The sequence below is a fragment of the Phyllobates terribilis genome, unplaced genomic scaffold (genome assembly GCF_046119375.1).
Source record: "Phyllobates terribilis strain yellow unplaced genomic scaffold, ASM4611937v1 Scaffold_10__3_contigs__length_209671492, whole genome shotgun sequence".
NCBI classification, from domain to species: Eukaryota; Metazoa; Chordata; class Amphibia; order Anura; family Dendrobatidae; genus Phyllobates; species Phyllobates terribilis.
In genome coordinates, this window is record NW_027362770.1 from 46,398,630 (window position 1) to 46,419,332 (window position 20,703).

At 46.7% G+C, this 20,703-nt stretch overlaps 1 protein-coding gene across 3 annotated transcripts in view; it reads left to right on the forward strand.

Annotated features, from left to right (window-relative positions):
• Positions 1 to 864: 864 nt before the first annotated feature.
• The window catches only part of MACROH2A1 (macroH2A.1 histone), a 196,444-nt gene continuing 176,605 nt past the window's right edge, over positions 865 to 20,703 (forward strand). Inside the window, exon 1 of one of the 3 annotated variants that reach the window (XM_073649541.1) lies at positions 865 to 1,064. The gene's annotated coding sequence lies outside the window, so the exon portion shown is untranslated. The remainder of the gene's footprint in view (positions 1,065 to 20,703) is intronic. The other 2 variants (XM_073649539.1, XM_073649540.1) reach the window with 2 other exon arrangements.

The window sequence follows — 20,703 nt, forward strand, 5'->3', positions numbered from 1 at the left end:
GGCCCGTCCTATGGTGGTCATACGGCCCGTCCTATGGTGGTCATACAGCCCGTCTTGTGGTCGTCATATGGCCTGTTCTATGGTGGTCATATGGCCCCTCCTGTGGTCGTCATATGGCCCGTCCTATGGTGGTCATATAGCCCGTCTTGTGGTCGTCATATGGCCTGTTCTTTGGTGGTCATATGGCCCGTCTTGTGGTCGTCATATGGCCCGTCCTATGGTGGTCATATGGCCCGTCCTATGGTGGTCATATGGCCTGTCCTATGGTGGTCATACGGCCCGTCCTATAGTGGTCATACAGCCAGTCCTGTGGTCGTCATACGGCCCGTCTTGCTGTCGTCATATGGCCCGTCCTATGGTGGTCATATGGCCTGTCCTATGGTGGTCATATGGCCCGTCCTATGGTCGTCATATGGCCCGTCCTGTGGTCGTCATATGGCCCGTCTTGTGGTCGTCATATGGCCCGTCTTGTGGTCGTCATATGGCCCGTCCTAACAGTCACCACAGGCTGACCACATATCACCTGCCCTATGGATGCATGGCGGCCTCTGCAGCTGGGAATCCCCTCTCAGCTATACCTCTGGGGGTCTGCAGCAGCATGGGCCATCAGCAGGCGGCAGGCTTGTAGAGCACCTGTACTCGGTAAGCACTGGTGAGACGCCCCCTACAGGTCACTATACCCAGCATGGCTTCTGCTATACAGGGACTATGCAGTACACAGAGAACCGCTGTCTGTGCACAGAGGACACATGGAGCCGGCTGCGCCCCCATAGACACCAGGCAGAACGTGAGGCGGCCAATGGCACGGAACCTGGTGTGTTAGCAACAAGGGCTGCACCAATGGAGACGAGCGTTACATCCGCGCCGCTGGCAGTGACGGACGCACCGAGCGCTCCTCACCGTGGAACATTCCTGTCAGGCAGCCGCCGCCTCACTGCACAGGGCAAGATGGGATGTGACGCCGCGGGCCGCGGTGCATTGTGGGCGTGTGTGACAGCCGCTGCCTAGTCTTTCCAGATCTTACAGAACTGAGAGCACAGACAGCAGACATATTGCTGGGAGCTGTAAGTAACAGACATGTCCGTGTGCTGCTGCGCTGTGTATAGGGGACGGCGACAAGTTGTCATGGTAACGGCCGTAGTGCAGGACTAGAGTGCGCTGTCCAGGGGGCTGTCAGGTGTCTGCACCTTCCTGTGGGGAGAGGCGGTGTCCCACCTGCTGCACTTGTACTAACTTCTCACTTGTATTATCTTATATTCATATTTGTTATTATTGTTCTCTTTCCATGACCTTGGACTTTATCTGTGGAGCTGAAAATGGTGCCCTCACTTCAATCATAGTCATAAAACGGTAGGGCTGATCTGTCATATGCTGTAGAAGGGAAATGTCAGTCAGACTACACCAGGACTGATCTGTCACATGTTGTAGAGGAAGTGTCAGACTACACCAGGACTGATCCGTAACATGTTGTAAAGAAAGTGTCAGGCTACACCAGGACTGATCCATCACATGTTGTAGAGGAAGTGTCAGACTACACCAGGACTGATCCGTCATATGCTGTAGAAGGGAAATGTCAGTCAGACTACACCAGGACTGATCTGTCACATGTTGTAGAAGGGAAATGTCAGTCAGACTACACCAGGACTGATCCGTCACATGTTGTAGAGGAAGTGTCAGACTACACCAGGACTGATCCGTCACATGTTATAGAGGAAGTGTCAGACTACACCAGGACTGATCTGTCACATGCTGTAGAGGAAGTGTCAGACTACACCAGGACTGATCTGTCACATGTTGTAGAGGAAGTGTCAGACTACACCAGGACTGATCCATCACATGTTATAGAGGAAGTGTCAGACTACACCAGGACTGATCTGTCACATGTTATAGAGGAAGTGTCAGACTACACCAGGACTGATCTGTCACATGTTGTAGAGGAAGTGTCAGACTACACCAGGACTGATCTGTCACATGTTATAGAGGAAGTGTCAGACTACACCAGGACTGATCTGTCACATGTTGTAGAGGAAGTGTCAGACTACACCAGGACTGATCTGTCACATGTTGTAGAGGAAGTGTCAGACTACACCAGGACTGATCTGTCACATGTTGTAGAGGAAGTGTCAGACTACACCAGGACTGATCCGTAACATGTTGTAAAGAAAGTGTCAGGCTACACCAGGACTGATCCATCACATGTTGTAGTGGAAGTGTCAGACTACACCAGGACTGATCCGTCACATGTTGTAGAGGAAGTGTCAGACTACACCAGGACTGATCTGTCACATGTTGTAGAGGAAGTGTCAGACTACACCAGGACTGATCTGTCACATGTTGTAGAGGAAGTGTCAGACTACACCAGGACTGATCCGTAACATGTTGTAAAGAAGGTGTCAGGCTACACCAGGACTGATCCATCACATGTTGTAGAGGAAGTGTCAGACTACACCAGGACTGATCCGTCACATGTTGTAGAGGAAGTGTCAGACTACACCAGGACTGATCTGTCACATGTTGTAGAGGAAGTGTCAGACTACACCAGGACTGATCCGTAACATGTTGTAAAGAAAGTGTCAGGCTACACCAGGACTGATCTGTTACATGTTGTAGAGGAAGTGTCAGACTACACCAGGACTGATCTGTCAAATGTTGTAGAGGAAGTGTCAGACTACACCAGGACTGATCTGTCACATGTTGTAGAGGAAGTGTCAGACTACACCAGGACTGATCTGTCACATGTTGTAGAGGAAGTGTCAGATTACACCAGGACTGATCTGTCACATGTTGTAGAGGAAGTGTCAGACTACACCAGGACTGATCTGTCACATGTTGTAGAGGAAGTGTCAGACTACACCAGGACTGATCTGTCACATGTTATAGAGGAAGTGTCAGACTACACCAGGACTGATCTGTCACATGTTGTAGAGGAAGTGTCAGACTACACCAGGACTGATCTGTCACATGTTGTAGAGGAAGTGTTAGACTACACCAGGACTGATCTGTCACATGTTGTAGAGGAAGTGTCAGACTACACCAGGACTGATCTGTCACATGTTGTAGAGGAAGTGTCAGACTACACCAGGACTGATCCATAACATGTTGTAGAGGAAGTGTCAGACTACACCAGGACTGATCCATAACATGTTGTAGAGGAAGTGTCAGACTACACCAGGACTGATCCGTAACATGTTGTAGAGGAAGTGTCAGACTACACCAGGACTGATCTGTCACATGTTATAAAGGAAGTGTCAGACTACACCAGGACTGATCCATAACATGTTGTAGAGGAAGTGTCAGACTACACCAGGACTGATCTGTCACATGTTGTAGAGGAAGTGAAAGACTACACCAGGACTGATCTGTCACATCTTGTAGAGGAAGTGTCAGACTACACCAGGACTGATCCGTCACATGTTGCAGAGGAAGTGTCAGACTACACCAGGACAGATCCATCACATGTTGTAGAGGAAGTGTCAGACTACACCAGGACTGATCTGTCACATGTTGTAGAGGAAGTGTCAGACTACACCAGGACTGATCTGTCACGTGTTGTAGAGGAAGTGTCAGACTACACCAGGACTGATCTGTCACATGTTGTAGAGGAAGTGTCAGACTACACCAGGACTGATCCGTCACATGTTATAAAGGAAGTGTCAGACTACACCAGGACTGATCTGTAACATGTTGTAGAGGCAGTGTCAGACTACACCAGCACTGATCCGTGACATGTTGTAGAGGAAGTGTCAGACTACACCAGGACTGATCCATAACATGTTGGAGAGGAAGTGTCAGACTACACCAGGACTGATCCGTCACATGTTGTAGAGGAAGTGTCAGACTACACCAGGACTGATCCATAACATGTTGTAGAGGAAGTGTCAGACTACACCAGGACTGATCTGTCACATGTTATAAAGGAAGTGTCAGACTACACCAGGACTGATCTGTAACATGTTGTAGAGGAAGTGTCAGACTACACCAGGACTGATCCGTAACATGTTGTAGAGGAAGTGTCAGACTACACCAGGACTGATCTGTCACATCTTGTAGAGGAAGTGTCAGACTACACCAGGACTGATCTGTCACATCTTGTAGAGGAAGTGTCAGACTACACCAGGACTGATCCGTCACATCTTGTAGAGGAAGTTTCAGACTACACCAGGTCTGATCCATTACATCTTGTAGAGGAAGTGTCAGACTACACCAGGACTGATCTGTCACATGTTGTAGAAGGGAAATGTCAGTCAGACTACACCAGGACTGATCCATAACATGTTGTAGAGGAAGTGTCAGACTACACCAGGACTGATCTGTCACATGTTGTAGAGGAAGTGTCAGACTACACCAGGACTAATCTGTCACATGTTGTAGAGGAAGTGTCAGACTACACCAGGACTGATCCGTAACATGTAGTAGAGGAAGTGTCAGACTACACCAGGACTGATCCGTAACATGTTGTAGAGAAAGTGTCAGACTACACCAGGTCTGATCCGTAACATGTTGTAGAGGAAGTGTCAGACTACACCAGGACTGATCCGTAACATGTTGTAGAGGAAGTGTCAGACTACACCAGGTCTGATCTGTCACATGTTGTAGAGGAAGTGTCAGACTACACCAGAACTGATCTGTCACATCTTGTAGAGGAAGTGTCAGACTACACCAGAACTGATCTGTCACATGTTGTATAGGAAGTGTCAGACTACACCAGGACTGATGTGTCACATGTTGTAGAGGAAGTGTCAGACTACACCAGGACTGATCTGTCACATGTTGTAGAGGAAGTGTCAGACTACACCAGGACTGATCTGTCACATGTTGTAGAGGAAATGTCAGACTACACCAGGACTGATCTGTCACATGTTGTAGAGGAAGTGTCAGACTACACCAGGACTGATCTGTCACATGTTGTAGAGGAAGTGTCAGACTACACCAGGACTGATCTGTCACATGTTGTAGAGGAAGTGTCAGACTACACCAGGACTGATCCATAACATGTTGTAGAGGAAGTGTCAGACTACACCAGGACTGATCTGTCACATGTTGTAGAGGAAGTGTCAGACTACACCAGGACTGATACGTCACATCTTGTAGAGGAAGTGTCAGACTACACCAGGACTGATACGTCACATCTTGTAGAGGAAGTGTCAGACTACACCAGGACTGATCAGTCACATGTTGTAGAAGGGAAATGTCAGTCAGACTACACCAGGACTGATCCGTAACATGTTGTAGAGGAGGTGTCAGACTACAACAGGACTGATCCGTCACATGTTGTAGAGGAAGTGTCAGACTACACCAGGACTGATCCGTCACATGTTGTAAAGGAAGTGTCAGACTACACCAGGACTGATCCGTCACATCTTGTAGAGGAAGTTTCAGACTACACCAGGTCTGATCCATTACATCTTGTAGAGGAAGTGTCAGACTACACCAGGACTGATCCATCACATGTTGTAGAGGAAGTGTCAGACTACACCAGGACTGATCTGTCACATGTTGTAGAAGGGAAATGTCAGTCAGACTACACCAGGACTGATCCATAACATGTTGTAGAGGAAGTGTCAGACTACACCAGGACTGATCCATTACATGTTGTAGAGGAAGTGTCAGACTACACCAGGACTAATCTGTCACATGTTGTAGAGGAAGTGTCAGACTACACCAGGACTGATCCGTAACATGTAGTAGAGGAAGTGTCAGACTACACCAGGACTGGTCCGTAACAAGTTGTAGAGGAAGTGTCAGACTACACCAGGTCTGATCCGTAACATGTTGTAGAGGAAGTGTCAGACTACACCAGGACTGATCCGTAACATGTTGTAGAGGAAGTGTCAGACTACACCAGGTCTGATCTGTCACATGTTGTAGAGGAAGTGTCAGACTACACCAGGACTGATCTGTCACATGTTGGAGAGGAAGTGTCAGACTACACCAGGACTGATCTGTCACATCTTGTAGAGGAAGTGTCAGACTACACCAGGACTGATCTGTCACATCTTGTAGAGGAAGTGTCAGACTACACCAGGACTGATCTGTCACATGTTGTAGAGGAAGTGTCAGACTACACCAGGACTGATCTGTCACATGTTGTAGAGGAAGTGTCAGACTACACCAGGACTGATCTGTCACATGTTGTAGAGGAAGTGTCAGACTACACCAGGACTGATCCGTCACATGTTGTAGAGGAAGTGTCAGACTACACCAGGACTGATCTGTCACATCTTGTAGAGGAAGTGTCAGACTACACCAGGACTGATCTGTCACATGTTGTAGTGGAAGTGTCAGACTACACCAGGACTGATCTGTCACATGTTGTAGAGGAAGTGTCAGACTACACCAGGACTGATCTGTCACATGTTGTAGAGGAAGTGTCAGACTACACCAGGACTGATCTGTCACATGTTGTAGAGGAAGTGTCAGACTACACCAGGACTGATCTGTCACATGTTGTAGAGGAAGTGTCAGACTACACCAGGACTGATCTGTCACATGTTGTAGAGGAAGTGTCAGACTACACCAGGACTGATCTGTCACATGTTGTAGAGGAAGTGTCAGACTACACCAGGACTGATCTGTCACATGTTGTAGAGGAAGTGTCAGACTACACCAGGACTGATCCGTCACATGTTATAAAGGAAGTGTCAGACTACACCAGGACTGATCTGTAACATGTTGTAGAGGCAGTGTCAGACTACACCAGGACTGATCCGTGACATGTTGTAGAGGAAGTGTCAGACTACACCAGGACTGATCCATAACATGTTGGAGAGGAAGTGTCAGACTACACCAGGACTGATCCGTCACATGTTGTAGAGGAAGTGTCAGACTACACCAGGACTGATCCATAACATGTTGTAGAGGAAGTGTCAGACTACACCAGGACTGATCTGTCACATGTTATAAAGGAAGTGTCAGACTACACCAGGACTGATCTGTAACATGTTGTAGAGGAAGTGTCAGACTACACCAGGACTGATCCGTAACATGTTGTAGAGGAAGTGTCAGACTACACCAGGACTGATCTGTCACATCTTGTAGAGGAAGTGTCAGACTACACCAGGACTGATCTGTCACATCTTGTAGAGGAAGTGTCAGACTACACCAGGACTGATCCATCACATGTTGCAGAGGAAGTGTCAGACTACAACAGGTCTGATCCATCACATGTTGTAGAGGAAGTGTCAGACTACACCAGGTCTGATCCATCACATGTTGTAGAGGAAGTGTCAGACTACACCAGGACAGATCCGTCACATGTTGTAGAGGAAGTGTCAGACTACACCAGGACTGATCTGTCACTTGTTGCAGAGGAAGTGTCAGACTACACCAGGACTGATCTGTAACATGTTGTAGAGGAAGTGTCAGACTACATCAGGACTGATCTGCACTTGTTGCAGAGGAAGTGTCAGACTACACCAGGACTGATCTGTCACATGTTGTAGAGGAAGTGTCAGACTACACCAGGACTGATCTGTCACATGTTGTAGAGGAAGTGTCAGACTACACCAGGACTGATACGTCACATGTTGTAGAGGTAGTGTCAAACTACACCAGGACTGATACGTCACATCTTGTAGAGGAAGTGTCAGACTACACCAGGACTGATCAGTCACATGTTGTAGAAGGGAAATGTCAGTCAGACTACACCAGGACTGATCCGTAACATGTTGTAGAGGAAGTGTCAGACTACACCAGGACTGATCCGTAACATGTTGTAGAGGAAGTGTCAGACTACAACAGGACTGATCTGTCACATGTTGTAGAGGAAGTGTCAGACTACACCAGGACTGGTCCGTCACATGTTGTAGAGTAAGTGTCAGACTACACCAGGACTGATCCGTCACATGTTGTAGAGGAAGTGTCAGACTACATCAGGACTGATCCGTCACATCTTGTAGAGGAAGTTTCAGACTACACCAGGTCTGATCCATTACATCTTGTAGAGGAAGTGTCAGACTACACCAGGACTGATCCATCACATGTTGTAGAGGAAGTGTCAGACTACACCAGGACTGATCTGTCACATGTTGTAGAAGGGAAATGTCAGTCAGACTACTCCAGGACTGATCCATAACATGTTGTAGAGGAAGTGTCAGACTACACCAGGACTGATCCATTACATGTTGTAGAGGAAGTGTCAGACTACACCAGGACTAATCTGTCACATGTTGTAGAGGAAGTGTCAGACTACACCAGGACTGATCCGTAACATGTAGTAGAGGAAGTGTCATACTACACCAGGTCTGATCTGTCACATGTTGTAGAGGAAGTGTCAGACTACACCAGGACTGATCTGTAACATGTTGTAGAGGAAGTGTCAGACTACACCAGGACTGATCTGTCACATGTTGTAGAGGAAGTGTCAGACTACACCAGGACTGATCTGTCACATGTTGTAGAGGAAGTGTCAGACTACACCAGGACTGATCTGTCACATGTTGTAGAGGAAGTGTCAGACTACACCAGGACTGATCTGTCACATGTTGTAGAGGAAGTGTCAGACTACACCAGGACTGATCTGTCACATGTTGTAGAGGAAGTGTCAGACTACACCAGGACTGATCTGTCACATGTTGTAGAGGAAGTGTCAGACTACACGAGGACTGATCTGTCACATGTTGTAGAGGAAGTGTCAGACTACACCAGGACTGATCCCTCACATGTTGTAGAGGAAGTGTCAGACTACACCAGGACTGATCTGTCACATCTTGTAGAGGAAGTGTCAGACTACACCAGGACTGATCTGTCACATCTTGTAGAGGAAGTGTCAGACTTCACCAGGACTGATCTGTCACATGTTGTAGAGGAAGTGTCAGACTACACCAGGACTCATCTGTCACATGTTGTAGAGGAAGTGTCAGACTACACCAGGACTGATCTGTCACATGTTGTAGAGGAAGTGTCAGAATACACCAGGACTGATCTGTCACATGTTGTAGAGGAAGTGTCAGACTACACCAGGACTGATCTGTCACATGTTGTAGAGGAAGTGTCAGACTACACCAGGACTGATCCATAACATGTTGTAGAGGAAGTGTCAGACTACACCAGGACTGATCCGTCACATGTTGTAGAGGAAGTGTCAGACTACACCAGGACTGATCCATAACATGTTGTAGAGGAAGTGTCAGACTACACCAGGACTGATCTGTCAGATGTTATAAAGGAAGTGTCAGACTACACCAGGACTGATCTGTAACATGTTGTAGAGGAAGTGTCAGACTACACCAGGACTGATCCGTAACATGTTGTAGAGGAAGTGTCAGACTACACCAGGACTGATCTGTCACATGTTGTAGAGGAAGTGTCAGACTACACCAGGACTGATCTGTCATATGTTGTAGAGGAAGTGTCAGACTACACCAGGACTGATCTGTCACATGTTGTAGAGGAAGTGTCAGACTACACCAGGACTGATCCGTCACATGTTGTAGAGGAAGTGTCAGACTACATCAGGACTGATCCGTCACATCTTGTAGAGGAAGTTTCAGACTACACCAGGTCTGATCCATTACGTCTTGTAGAGGAAGTGTCAGACTACACCAGGACTGATCCATCACATGTTGTAGAGGAAGTGTCAGACTACACCAGGACTGATCTGTCACATGTTGTAGAAGGGAAATGTCAGACAGACTACACCAGGACTGATCCATAACATGTTGTAGAGGAAGTGTCAGACTACACCAGGACTGATCCATTACATGTTGTAGAGGAAGTGTCAGACTACACCAGGACTGATCCGTAACATGTAGTAGAGGAAGTGTCAGACTACACCAGGTCTGATCTGTCACATGTTGTAGAGGAAGTGTCAGACTACACCAGGACTGATCTGTAACATGTTGTAGAGGAAGTGTCAGACTACACCAGGACTGATCTGTCACATGTTGTAGAGGAAGTGTCAGACTACACCAGGACTGATCTGTCACATGTTGTAGAGGAAGTGTCAGACTACACCAGGACTGATCTGTCACATGTTGTAGAGGAAGTGTCAGACTACACCAGGACTGATCTGTCACATGTTGTAGAGGAAGTGTCAGACTGCACCATTACTGATCTGTCACATGTTGTAGAGGAAGTGTCAGACTACACCAGGACTGATCTGTCACATGTTGTAGAGGAAGTGTCAGACTACACGAGGACTGATCTGTCACATGTTGTAGAGGAAGTGTCAGACTACACCAGGACTGATCCCTCACATGTTGTAGAGGAAGTGTCAGACTACACCAGGACTGATCTGTCACATCTTGTAGAGGAAGTGTCAGACTACACCAGGACTGATCTGTCACATCTTGTAGAGGAAGTGTCAGACTACACCAGGACTGATCCGTCACATGTTGTAGAGGAAGTGTCAGACTACACCAGGACTGATCCGTCACATGTTGTAGAGGAAGTGTCAGACTACACCAGGACTGATCCATAACATGTTGTAGAGGAAGTGTCAGACTACACCAGGACTGATCTGTCAGATGTTATAAAGGAAGTGTCAGACTACACCAGGACTGATCTGTAACATGTTGTAGAGGAAGTGTCAGACTACACCAGGACTGATCCGTAACATGTTGTAGAGGAAGTGTCAGACTACACCAGGACTGATCTGTCACATGTTGTAGAGGAAGTGTCAGACTACACCAGGACTGATCTGTCACATGTTGTAGAGGAAGTGTCAGACTACACCAGGACTGATCTGTCACATGTTGTAGAGGAAGTGTCAGACTACACCAGGACTGATCTGTCACATGTTGTAGAGGAAGTGTCAGACTACACCAGGACTGATCCATAACATGTTGTAGAGGAAGTGTCAGACTACACCAGGACTGATCCGTCACATGTTGTAGAGGAAGTGTCAGACTATACCAGGACTGATCCATAACATGTTGTAGAGGAAGTGTCAGACTACACCAGGACTGATCTGTCACATGTTATAAAGGAAGTGTCAGACTACACCAGGACTGATCTGTAACATGTTGTAGAGGAAGTGTCAGACTTCACCAGGACTGATCCGTAACATGTTGTAGAGGAAGTGTCAGACTACACCAGGACTGATCTGTCACATGTTGTAGAGGAAGTGTCAGACTACACCAGGACTGATCTGTCACATCTTGTAGAGGAAGAGTCAGACTACACCAGGACAGATCCATCACATGTTGTAGAGGAAGTGTCAGACTACACCAGGACTGATCTGTCACTTGTTGCAGAGGAAGTGTCAGACTACACCAGGACTGATCTGTCACTTGTTGCAGAGGAAGTGTCAGACTACACCAGGACTGATCTGTAACATGTTGTAGAGGAAGTGTCAGACTACATCAGGACTGATCTGTCACTTGTTGCAGAGGAAGTGTCAGACTACACCAGTACTGATCTGTCACATGTTGTAGAGGAAGTGTCAGACTACACCAGGACTGATACGTCGCATGTTGTAGAGGAAGTGTCAGACTACACCAGGACTGATACGTCACATCTTGTAGAGGAAGTGTCAGACTACACCAAGACTGATCAGTCACATGTTGTAGAAGGGAAATGTCAGTCAGACTACACCAGGACTGATCCGTAACATGTTGTAGAGGAAGTGTCAGACTACACCAGGACTGATCCGTAACATGTTGTAGAGGAAGTGTCAGACTACAACAGGACTGATCTGTAACATGTTGTAGAGGAAGTGTCAGACTACACCAGGACTGATCCGTCACATGTTGTAGAGGAAGTGTCAGACTACACCAGGACTGATCCGTCACATGTTGTAGAGGAAGTTTCAGACTACACCAGGTCTGATCCATTACACCTTGTAGAGGAAGTGTCAGACTACACCAGGACTGATCCATCACATGGTGTAGAGGAAGTGTCAGACTACACCAGGACTGATCCATTACATGTTGTAGAGGAAGTGTCAGACTACACCAGGACTAATCTGTCACATGTTGTAGAGGAAGTGTCAGACCACACCAGGACTGATCCGTAACATGTAGTAGAGGAAGTGTCAGACTACACCAGGACTGATCTGTAACTTGTTGTAGAGGAAGTGTCAGACTACACCAGGTCTGATCTGTAACATGTTGTAGAGGAAGTGTCAGACTACACCAGGACTGATCCATCACATGTTGTAGAGGAAGTGTCAGATTACACCAGGACTGATCCGTAACATGTTGTGGAGGAAATGTCAGACTACACCAGGTCTGATCCGTAACATGTTGTAGAAGGGAAATGTCAGACTACACCAGGACTGATCTGTCACGTGTTGTAGAAGGGAAATGTCAGTCAGACTACACCAGGACTGATCTGTCACATGTTGTAGAAGGGAAATGTCAGTCAGACTACACCAGGACTGATCTGTCACATGTTGTAGAAGGGAAATGTCAGTTAGACTACACCAGGATTGATCTGTCACATGTTGCAGAGGAAGTGTCAGACTACACCAGGACTGATCTGTAACATGTTGTAAAGGTTGTAAAGGAAGTGTCAGACTACACCAGGACTGATCCGTAACATGTTGTAGAGGAAGTGTCAGACTACACCAGGTCTGATCTGTCACATGTTGTAGAGGAAGTGTCAGACTACACCAGGTCTGATCTGTAACATGTTGTAGAGGAAGTGTCAGACTACACCAGGACTGATCCGTCACATGTTGTAGAGGACGTGTCAGACTTCACCAGGACTGATCCGTAACATGTTGTAGAGGAAGTGTCAGACTACACCAGGTCTGATCCTTAACATGTTGTAGAGGAAGTGTCAGACTACACCAGGACTGATCCGTAACATGTTGTTGAAGGGAAATGTCAGACTACACCAGGTCTGATCTATCACATGTTGTAGAGGAGGTGTCAGACTACACCAGTACTGATCTGTCACATCTTGTAGAGGAAGTGTCAGGCTACACCAGGACTGATCCGTCACGTCTTGTAGAGGAAGTGTCAGACTACACCAGGTCTGATCTGTCACATGTTGCAGAGCAAGTGTCAGACTACACCAGGTCTGATCCATCACATGTTGTAGATGAAGTGTCTGACTACACCAGGACTGATCTGTCACTTGTTGCAGAGGAAGTGTCAGACTACACCAGGACTGATCCGTAACATGTTGTAGAGGAAATGTCAGTCAGACTACACCAGGACTGATCTGTCACATGTTGTAGAAGGGAAATGTCAGTCAGACTACACCAGGACTGATCTGTCACGTGTTGTAGAAGGGATATGTCAGTTAGATTACACCAGGACTGATCTGTCACATGTTGCAGAGGAAGTGTCAGACTACACCAGGACTGATCTGTAACATGTTGTAAAGGAAGTGTCAGACTACACCAGGACTGATCTGTCACATGTTGTAGAGGAAGTGTCAGACTACACCAGGACTGATCTGTCACTTGTTGCAGAGGAAGTGTCAGACTACACCAGGACTGATCTGTCACATGTTGTAGAGGAAGTGTCAGACTACACCAGGACTGATCTGTCACATGTTGTAGAGGAAGTGTCAGACTACACCAGGACTGATCTGTAACATGTTGTAAAGGAAGTGTCAGACTACACCAGGACTGATCTGTCACATGTTGTAGAGGAAGTGTCAGACTACACCAGGACTGATCTGTAACATGTTGTAGAGGAAGTGTCAGACTACACCAGGACTGATCCGTCACATGTTGTAGAGGACGTGTCAGACTACACCAGGACTGATCCGTAACATGTTGTAGAGGAAGTGTCAGACTACACCAGGTCTGATCCTTAACATGTTGTAGAGGAAGTGTCAGACTACACCAGGACTGATCCGTAACATGTTGTTGAAGGGAAATGTCAGACTACACCAGGTCTGATCTATCACATGTTGTAGAGGAGGTGTCAGACTACACCAGTACTGATCTGTCACATGTTGTAGAGGAAGTGTCAGGCTACACCAGGACTGATCCGTCACATCTTGTAGAGGAAGTGTCAGACTACACCAGGTCTGATCTGTCACATGTTGCAGAGCAAGTGTCAGACTACACCAGGTCTGATCCATCACATGTTGTCGATGAAGTGTCTGACTACACCAGGACTGATCTGTCACTTGTTGCAGAGGAAGTGTCAGACTACACCAGGACTGATCCGTAACATGTTGTAGAGGAAATGTCAGTCAGACTACACCAGGACTGATCTGTCACATGTTGTAGAAGGGAAATGTCAGTCAGACTACACCAGGACTGATCTGTCACATGTTGTAGAAGGGATATGTCAGTTAGATTACACCAGGACTGATCTGTCACATGTTGCAGAGGAAGTGTCAGACTACACCAGGACTGATCTGTAACATGTTGTAAAGGAAGTGTCAGACTACACCAGGACTGATCTGTCACATGTTGTAGAGGAAGTGTCAGACTACACCAGGACTGATCTGTCACTTGTTGCAGAGGAAGTGTCAGACTACACCAGGACTGATCTGTCACATGTTGTAGAGGAAGTGTCAGACTACACCAGGACTGATCTGTCACATGTTGTAGAGGAAGTGTCAGACTACACCAGGACTGATCTGTAACATGTTGTAAAGGAAGTGTCAGACTACACCAGGACTGATCTGTCACATGTTGTAGAGGAAGTGTTAGACTACACCAGGACTGATCTGTCACATTTTGTAGAAGGGCAATGTCAGTCAGACTACACCAGGACTGATCCGTCACATGTTGTTGGAAGTGTCAGACTACACCAGGGCTGATCCGTCACATGTTGTTGTAAGTGTCAGTCCACACCAGTACTGATCCATCACATGTTGTAGAAGGAACTGTCAGACTACACCAGGTCTGATTTGTAACATGTTGTAGAGGAAGTGTCAGGCTACACCAGTACTGATCCGTCACATGTTGTAAAAGGAAGTGTCAGACTACACCAGGACTGATCCGTCACATATTGTAAAAGGAAATGTCAGACTACACCAGGCTGATTTGTCACATGTTGTAGAAGGAAGTGTCAGACTACACCAGGGCTGATCCGTCACATGTTGTATAGGAAGTGTCAGACTACACCAGGACTGATCCGTAGCATATTGTAGAGGAAGTGTCAGACTACACCAGGACTGATCTGTCACATGTTGTAGAGGAAGTGTCAGACTACACCAGGACTGATCTGTCACATGTTGTAGAGGAAGTGTCAGACTACACCAGGACTGATCCATAACATGTTGTAGAGGAAGTGTCAGACTACACCAGGACTGATCTGTCACATGTTGTAGAGGAAGTGCTAGACTACACCAGGACTGATCCGTCACATGTTGAAGAGGAAGTGTCAGACTACACCAGGTCTGATCCGTAACATGTTGTAGAGGAAGTGTCAGACTACACCAGGACTGATCCGTAACATGTTGTAGAGGAAGTGTCAGACTAAACCAGGTCTGATCTGTAACATGTTGTAGAGGAAGTGTCAGACTACACCAGGACTGATCCGTCACATGTTGTAGAGGAAGTGTCAGACTACACCAGGACTGATCCTTAACATGTTGTAGAGGAAGTGTCAGACTACACCAGGTTTGATCCGTAACATGTTGTAGAAGGGAAATGTCAGACTACACCAGGACTGATCTGTCACATGTTGTAGAAGGGAAATGTCAGTCAGACTACACCAGGACTGATCTGTCACATGTTGTAGAAGGGAAATGTCAGTTAGACTACACCAGGATTGATCTGTCACATGTTGCAGAGGAAGTGTCAGACTACACCAAGACTGATCTGTAACATGTTGTAAAGGAAGTGTCAGACTACACCAGGACTGATCCGTAACATGTTGTAGAGGAAGTGTCAGACTACACCAGGTCTGATCTGTCACATGTTGTAGAGGAAGTGTCAGACTACACCAGGTCTGATCTGTAACATGTTGTAGAGGAAGTGGCAGACTACACCAGGACTGATCCGTCACATGTTGTAGAGGAAGTGTCAGACTACACCAGGACTGATCCGTAACATGTTGTAGAGGAAGTGTCAGACTACACCAGGTCTGATCCTTAACATGTTGTAGAGTAAGTGTCAGACTACACCAGGACTGATCTGTCACATGTTGTAGAAGGGAAATGTCAGTCAGATTACACCAGGTCTGATCTATCACATGTTGTAGAGGAGGTGTCAGACTACACCAGTACTGATCTGTCACATGTTGTAGAGGAAGTGTGAGGCTACACTAGGACTGATCCGTCACATCTTGTAGAGGAAGTGTCAGACTACACCAGGTCTGATCTGTCGCATGTTGTAGAGGAAGTGTCAGACTACACCAGGTCTGATCCATCACATGTTGTAGATGAAGTGTCAGACTACACCAGGACTGATCTGTCACTTGTTGCAGAGCAAGTGTCAGACTACACCAGGACTGATCTGTCACATGTTGTAGAGGAAGTGTCAGACTACAACAGGACTGATCTGTCACATGTTGTAGAGGAAGTGTCAGACTACACCAGGACTGATCCGTCACATGTTGTAGAGGAAGTGTCAGACTACAACAGGTCTGATCCACCACATGTTGTAGAGGAAGTGTCAGACTACACCAGGACTGATCCGTCACATGTTGTAGAGGAAGTGTCAGACTACACCAGGACTGACCTGTCACATGTTGTAGAAGGGAAATATCAGTCAGACTACACCAGGACTGATACGTAACATGTTGTAGAGGAAGTGTCAGACTACACCAGGACTGATCCATCACATGTTGTAGAGGAAGTGTCAGACTACACCAGGACTGATCTGTCACATGTTGTAGAAGGGAAATGTCAGTCAGACTACACCAGGTCTGATCTGTCACATGTTGTAGAGGAAGTGTCAGACTACACCAGGTCTGATCTGTCACATGTTGTAGAGGAAGTGTCAGACTACACCAGGTCTGATCTGTAACATGTTGTAGAGGAAGTGTCAGACTACACCAGGTCTGATCCTTAACATGTTTTAGAGGAAGTGTTAGACTACACCAGGACTGATCCGTAACATGTTGTAGAGGAAATGTCAGTCAGACTACACCAGGACTGATCTGTCACATGTTGTAGAAGGGAAATGTCAGTCAGACTACACCAGGACTGATCTGTCACATGTTGTAGAAGGGATATGTCAGTTAGATTACACCAGGACTGATCTGTCACATGTTGCAGAGGAAGTGTCAGACTACACCAGGACTGATCTGTAACATGTTGTAAAGGAAGTGCCAGACTACACCAGGACTGATCTGTCACATGTTGTAGAGGAAGTGTCAGACTACACCAGGACTGGTCTGTCACTTGTTGCAGAGGAAGTGTCAGACTACACCAGGACTGATCTGTCACATGTTGCAGAGGAAGTGTCAGACTACACCAGGACTGATCTGTCACATGTTGTAGAGGAAGTGTCAGACTACACCAGGACTGGTCTGTAACATGTTGTAAAGGAAGTGTCAGACTACACCAGGACTGATCTGTCACATGTTGTAGAGGAAGTGTTAGACTACACCAGGATTGATCTGTCACATTTTGTAGAAGGGAAATGTCAGTCAGACTACACCAGGACTGATCCGTCACATGTTGTTGGAAGTGTCAGACTACACCAGGGCTGATCCGTCACATGTTGTTGGAAGTGTCAGCCCACACCAGTACTGATCTATCACATGTTGTAGAAGGAATTGTCAGACTACACCAGGTCTGATTTGTAAAATGTTGTAGAGGAAGTGTCAGGCTACACCAGGACTGATCCGTCACATGTTGTAAAAGGAAGTGTCAGACTACACCAGGGCTGATCCGTCACTTGTTGTATAGGAAGTGTCAGACTACACCAGGACTGATCCGTCACATGTTGTAGAGGAAGTGTCAGACTACACCAGGACTGATCCGTAGCATGTTGTAGAGGAAGTGTCAGACTACACCAGGACTGATCTGTCACATGTTGTAGAGGAAGTGTCAGACTACACCAGGACTGATCTGTCACATGTTGTAGAGGAAGTGTCAGACTACACCAGGACTTATCCGTTACATGTTGTAGAGGAAGTGTCAGACTACACCAGGACTGATCCATAACAAGTTGTAGAGGAAGTGTCAGACTACACCAGGACTGATCTGTCACATGTTGTAGAGGAAGTGTCAGACTACACCAGGACTGATCCATCACATGTTGAAGAGGAAGTGTCAGACTACACCAGGACTGATCCGTCACATGTTGTAGAGGAAGTGTCAGACTACACCAGGACTGATCCGTAACATGTTGTAGAGGAAGTGTCAGACTACACCAGGTCTGATCCGTAACATGTTGTAGAGGAAGTGTCAGACTACACCAGGTCTGATCCGTAACATGTTGTAGAGAAAGTGTCAGACTACACCAGGACTGATCCGTAACATGTTGTAGAGGAAGTGTCAGACTACACCAGGTCTGATCCGTAACATGTTGTAGAGGAAGTGTCAGACTACACCAGGACTGATCCGTAACATGTTGTAGAGGAAGTGTCAGACTACACCAGGTCTGATCTGTCACATGTTGTAGAGGAAGTGTCAGACTACACCAGGTCTGATCTGTCACATGTTGTAGAGGAAGTGTCAGACTACACCAGTACTGATCCGTCACATGTTGTAGAGGAAGTGTCAGACTACACCAGGACTGATCCGTAACATGTTGTAGAGGAAGTGTCAGACTACACCAGGTCTGATCTGTCACATGTTGTAGAGGAAGTGTCAGACTACACCAGGTCTGATCTGTCACATGTTGTAGAGCAAGTGTCAGACTACACCAGGACTGATCCGTAACATGTTGTAGAAGGGAAATGTCAGACTACACCAGGACTGATCTGTCACATGTTGTAGAAGGGAAATGTCAGTCAGACTACACCAGGACTGATCTTTCACATGTTGTAGAAGGGAAATGTCAGTCAGACTACACCAGGATTGATCTGTCACATGTTGCAGAGGAAGTGTCAGACTACACCAGGACTGATCTGTAACATGTTGTAAAGGAAGTGTCAGACTACACCAGGACTGATCCGTAACATGTTGTAGAGGAAGTGTCAGACTACACCAGGTCTGATCTGTCACATGTTGTAGAGGAAGTGTCAGACTACACCAGGTCTGATCTGTCACATGTTGTAGAGCAAGTGTCAGACTACACCAGGTCTGATCTGTAACATGTTGTAGAGGAAATGTCAGACTACACCAGGACTGATCCGTAACATGTTGTAGAGGAAGTGTCAGACTACACCAGGTCTGATCCTTAACATGTTGTAGAGGAAGTGTTAGACTACACCAGGACTGATCCGTAACAAGTTGTAGAGGAAATGTCAGTCAGACTACACCAGGACTGATCTGTCACATGTTGTAGAAGGGATATGTCAGTTAGATTACACCAGGACTGATTTGTCACATGTTGCAGATGAAGTATCAGACTACACCAGGACTGATCTGTAACATGTTGTAAAGGAAGTGTCAGACTACACCAGGACTGATCTGTCACATGTTGTAGAGGAAGTGTCAGACTACACCAGGACTGATCTGTCACTTGTTGCAGAGGAAGTGTCAGACTACACCAGGACTGATCTGTCACATGTTGTACAGGAAGTGTCAGACTACACCAGGACTGATCTGTCACATGTTGTAGAGGAAGTGTCAGACTACACCAGGACTGATCTGTAACATGTTGTAAAGGAAGTGTCAGACTACACCAGGACTGATCTGTCACATGTTGTCGAGGAAGTGTTAGACTACACCAGGACTGATCTGTCACATTTTGTAGAAGGGAAATGTCAGTCAGACTACACCAGGACTGATCCGTCACATGTTGTTGGAAGTGTCAGACTACACCAGGTTTGATTTGAAACATGTTGTAGAGGAAGTGTCAGGCTACACCAGGACTGATCCGTAACATGTTGTAGAGGAAGTGTCAGGCTGCACCAGGACTTATCCGTCACATGTTGTAAAAGAAAGTGTCAGACTACACCAGGACTGATCCGTTACATGTTGTATAGGAAGTGTCACACTACACCAGGACTGATCCGTCACATGTTGTAGAGGAAGTGTCAGACTACACCAGGACTGATCCGTCACATGTTGTAGAGGAAGTGTCAGACTACACCAGGACTGATCCGTCACATGTTGTAGAGGAAGTGTCAGACTACACCAGGACTGATCTGTAACATGTTGTAGAGGAAGTGTCAGACTACACCAGGACTGATCTGTAACATGTTGTAGAGGAAGTGTCAGACTACACCAGGACTGATCCATAACATGTTGTAGAGGAAGTGTCAGACTACACCAGGACTGATCTGTCACATGTTGTAGAGGAAGTGTCAGACTACACCAGGACTGATCCGTCACATGTTGCAGAGGAAGTGTCAGACTACACCAGGTCTGATCCATCACATGTTGTAGAGGAAGTGTCAGACTACACCAGGACAGATCCATCACATGTTGTAGAGGATGTGTCAGACTACACCAGGACTGATCTGTCACATGTCGTAGAGGAAGTGTCAGAATACACCAGGACTGATCTGTCACTTGTTGCAGAGGAAGTGTCAGACTACACCAGGACTGATCTGTCACATGTTGTAGAGGAAGTGTCAGACTACACCAGGACTGATACGTCACATGTTGTAGAGGAAGTGTCAGACTACACCAGGACTGATCCGTCACATCTTGTAGAGGAAGTGTCAGACTACACCAGGACTGATCAGTCACATGTTGTAGAAGGGAAATGTCAGTCAGACTACACCAGGACTGATCTGTAACATGTTGTAGAGGAAGTGTCAGACTACACCTGGACTGATC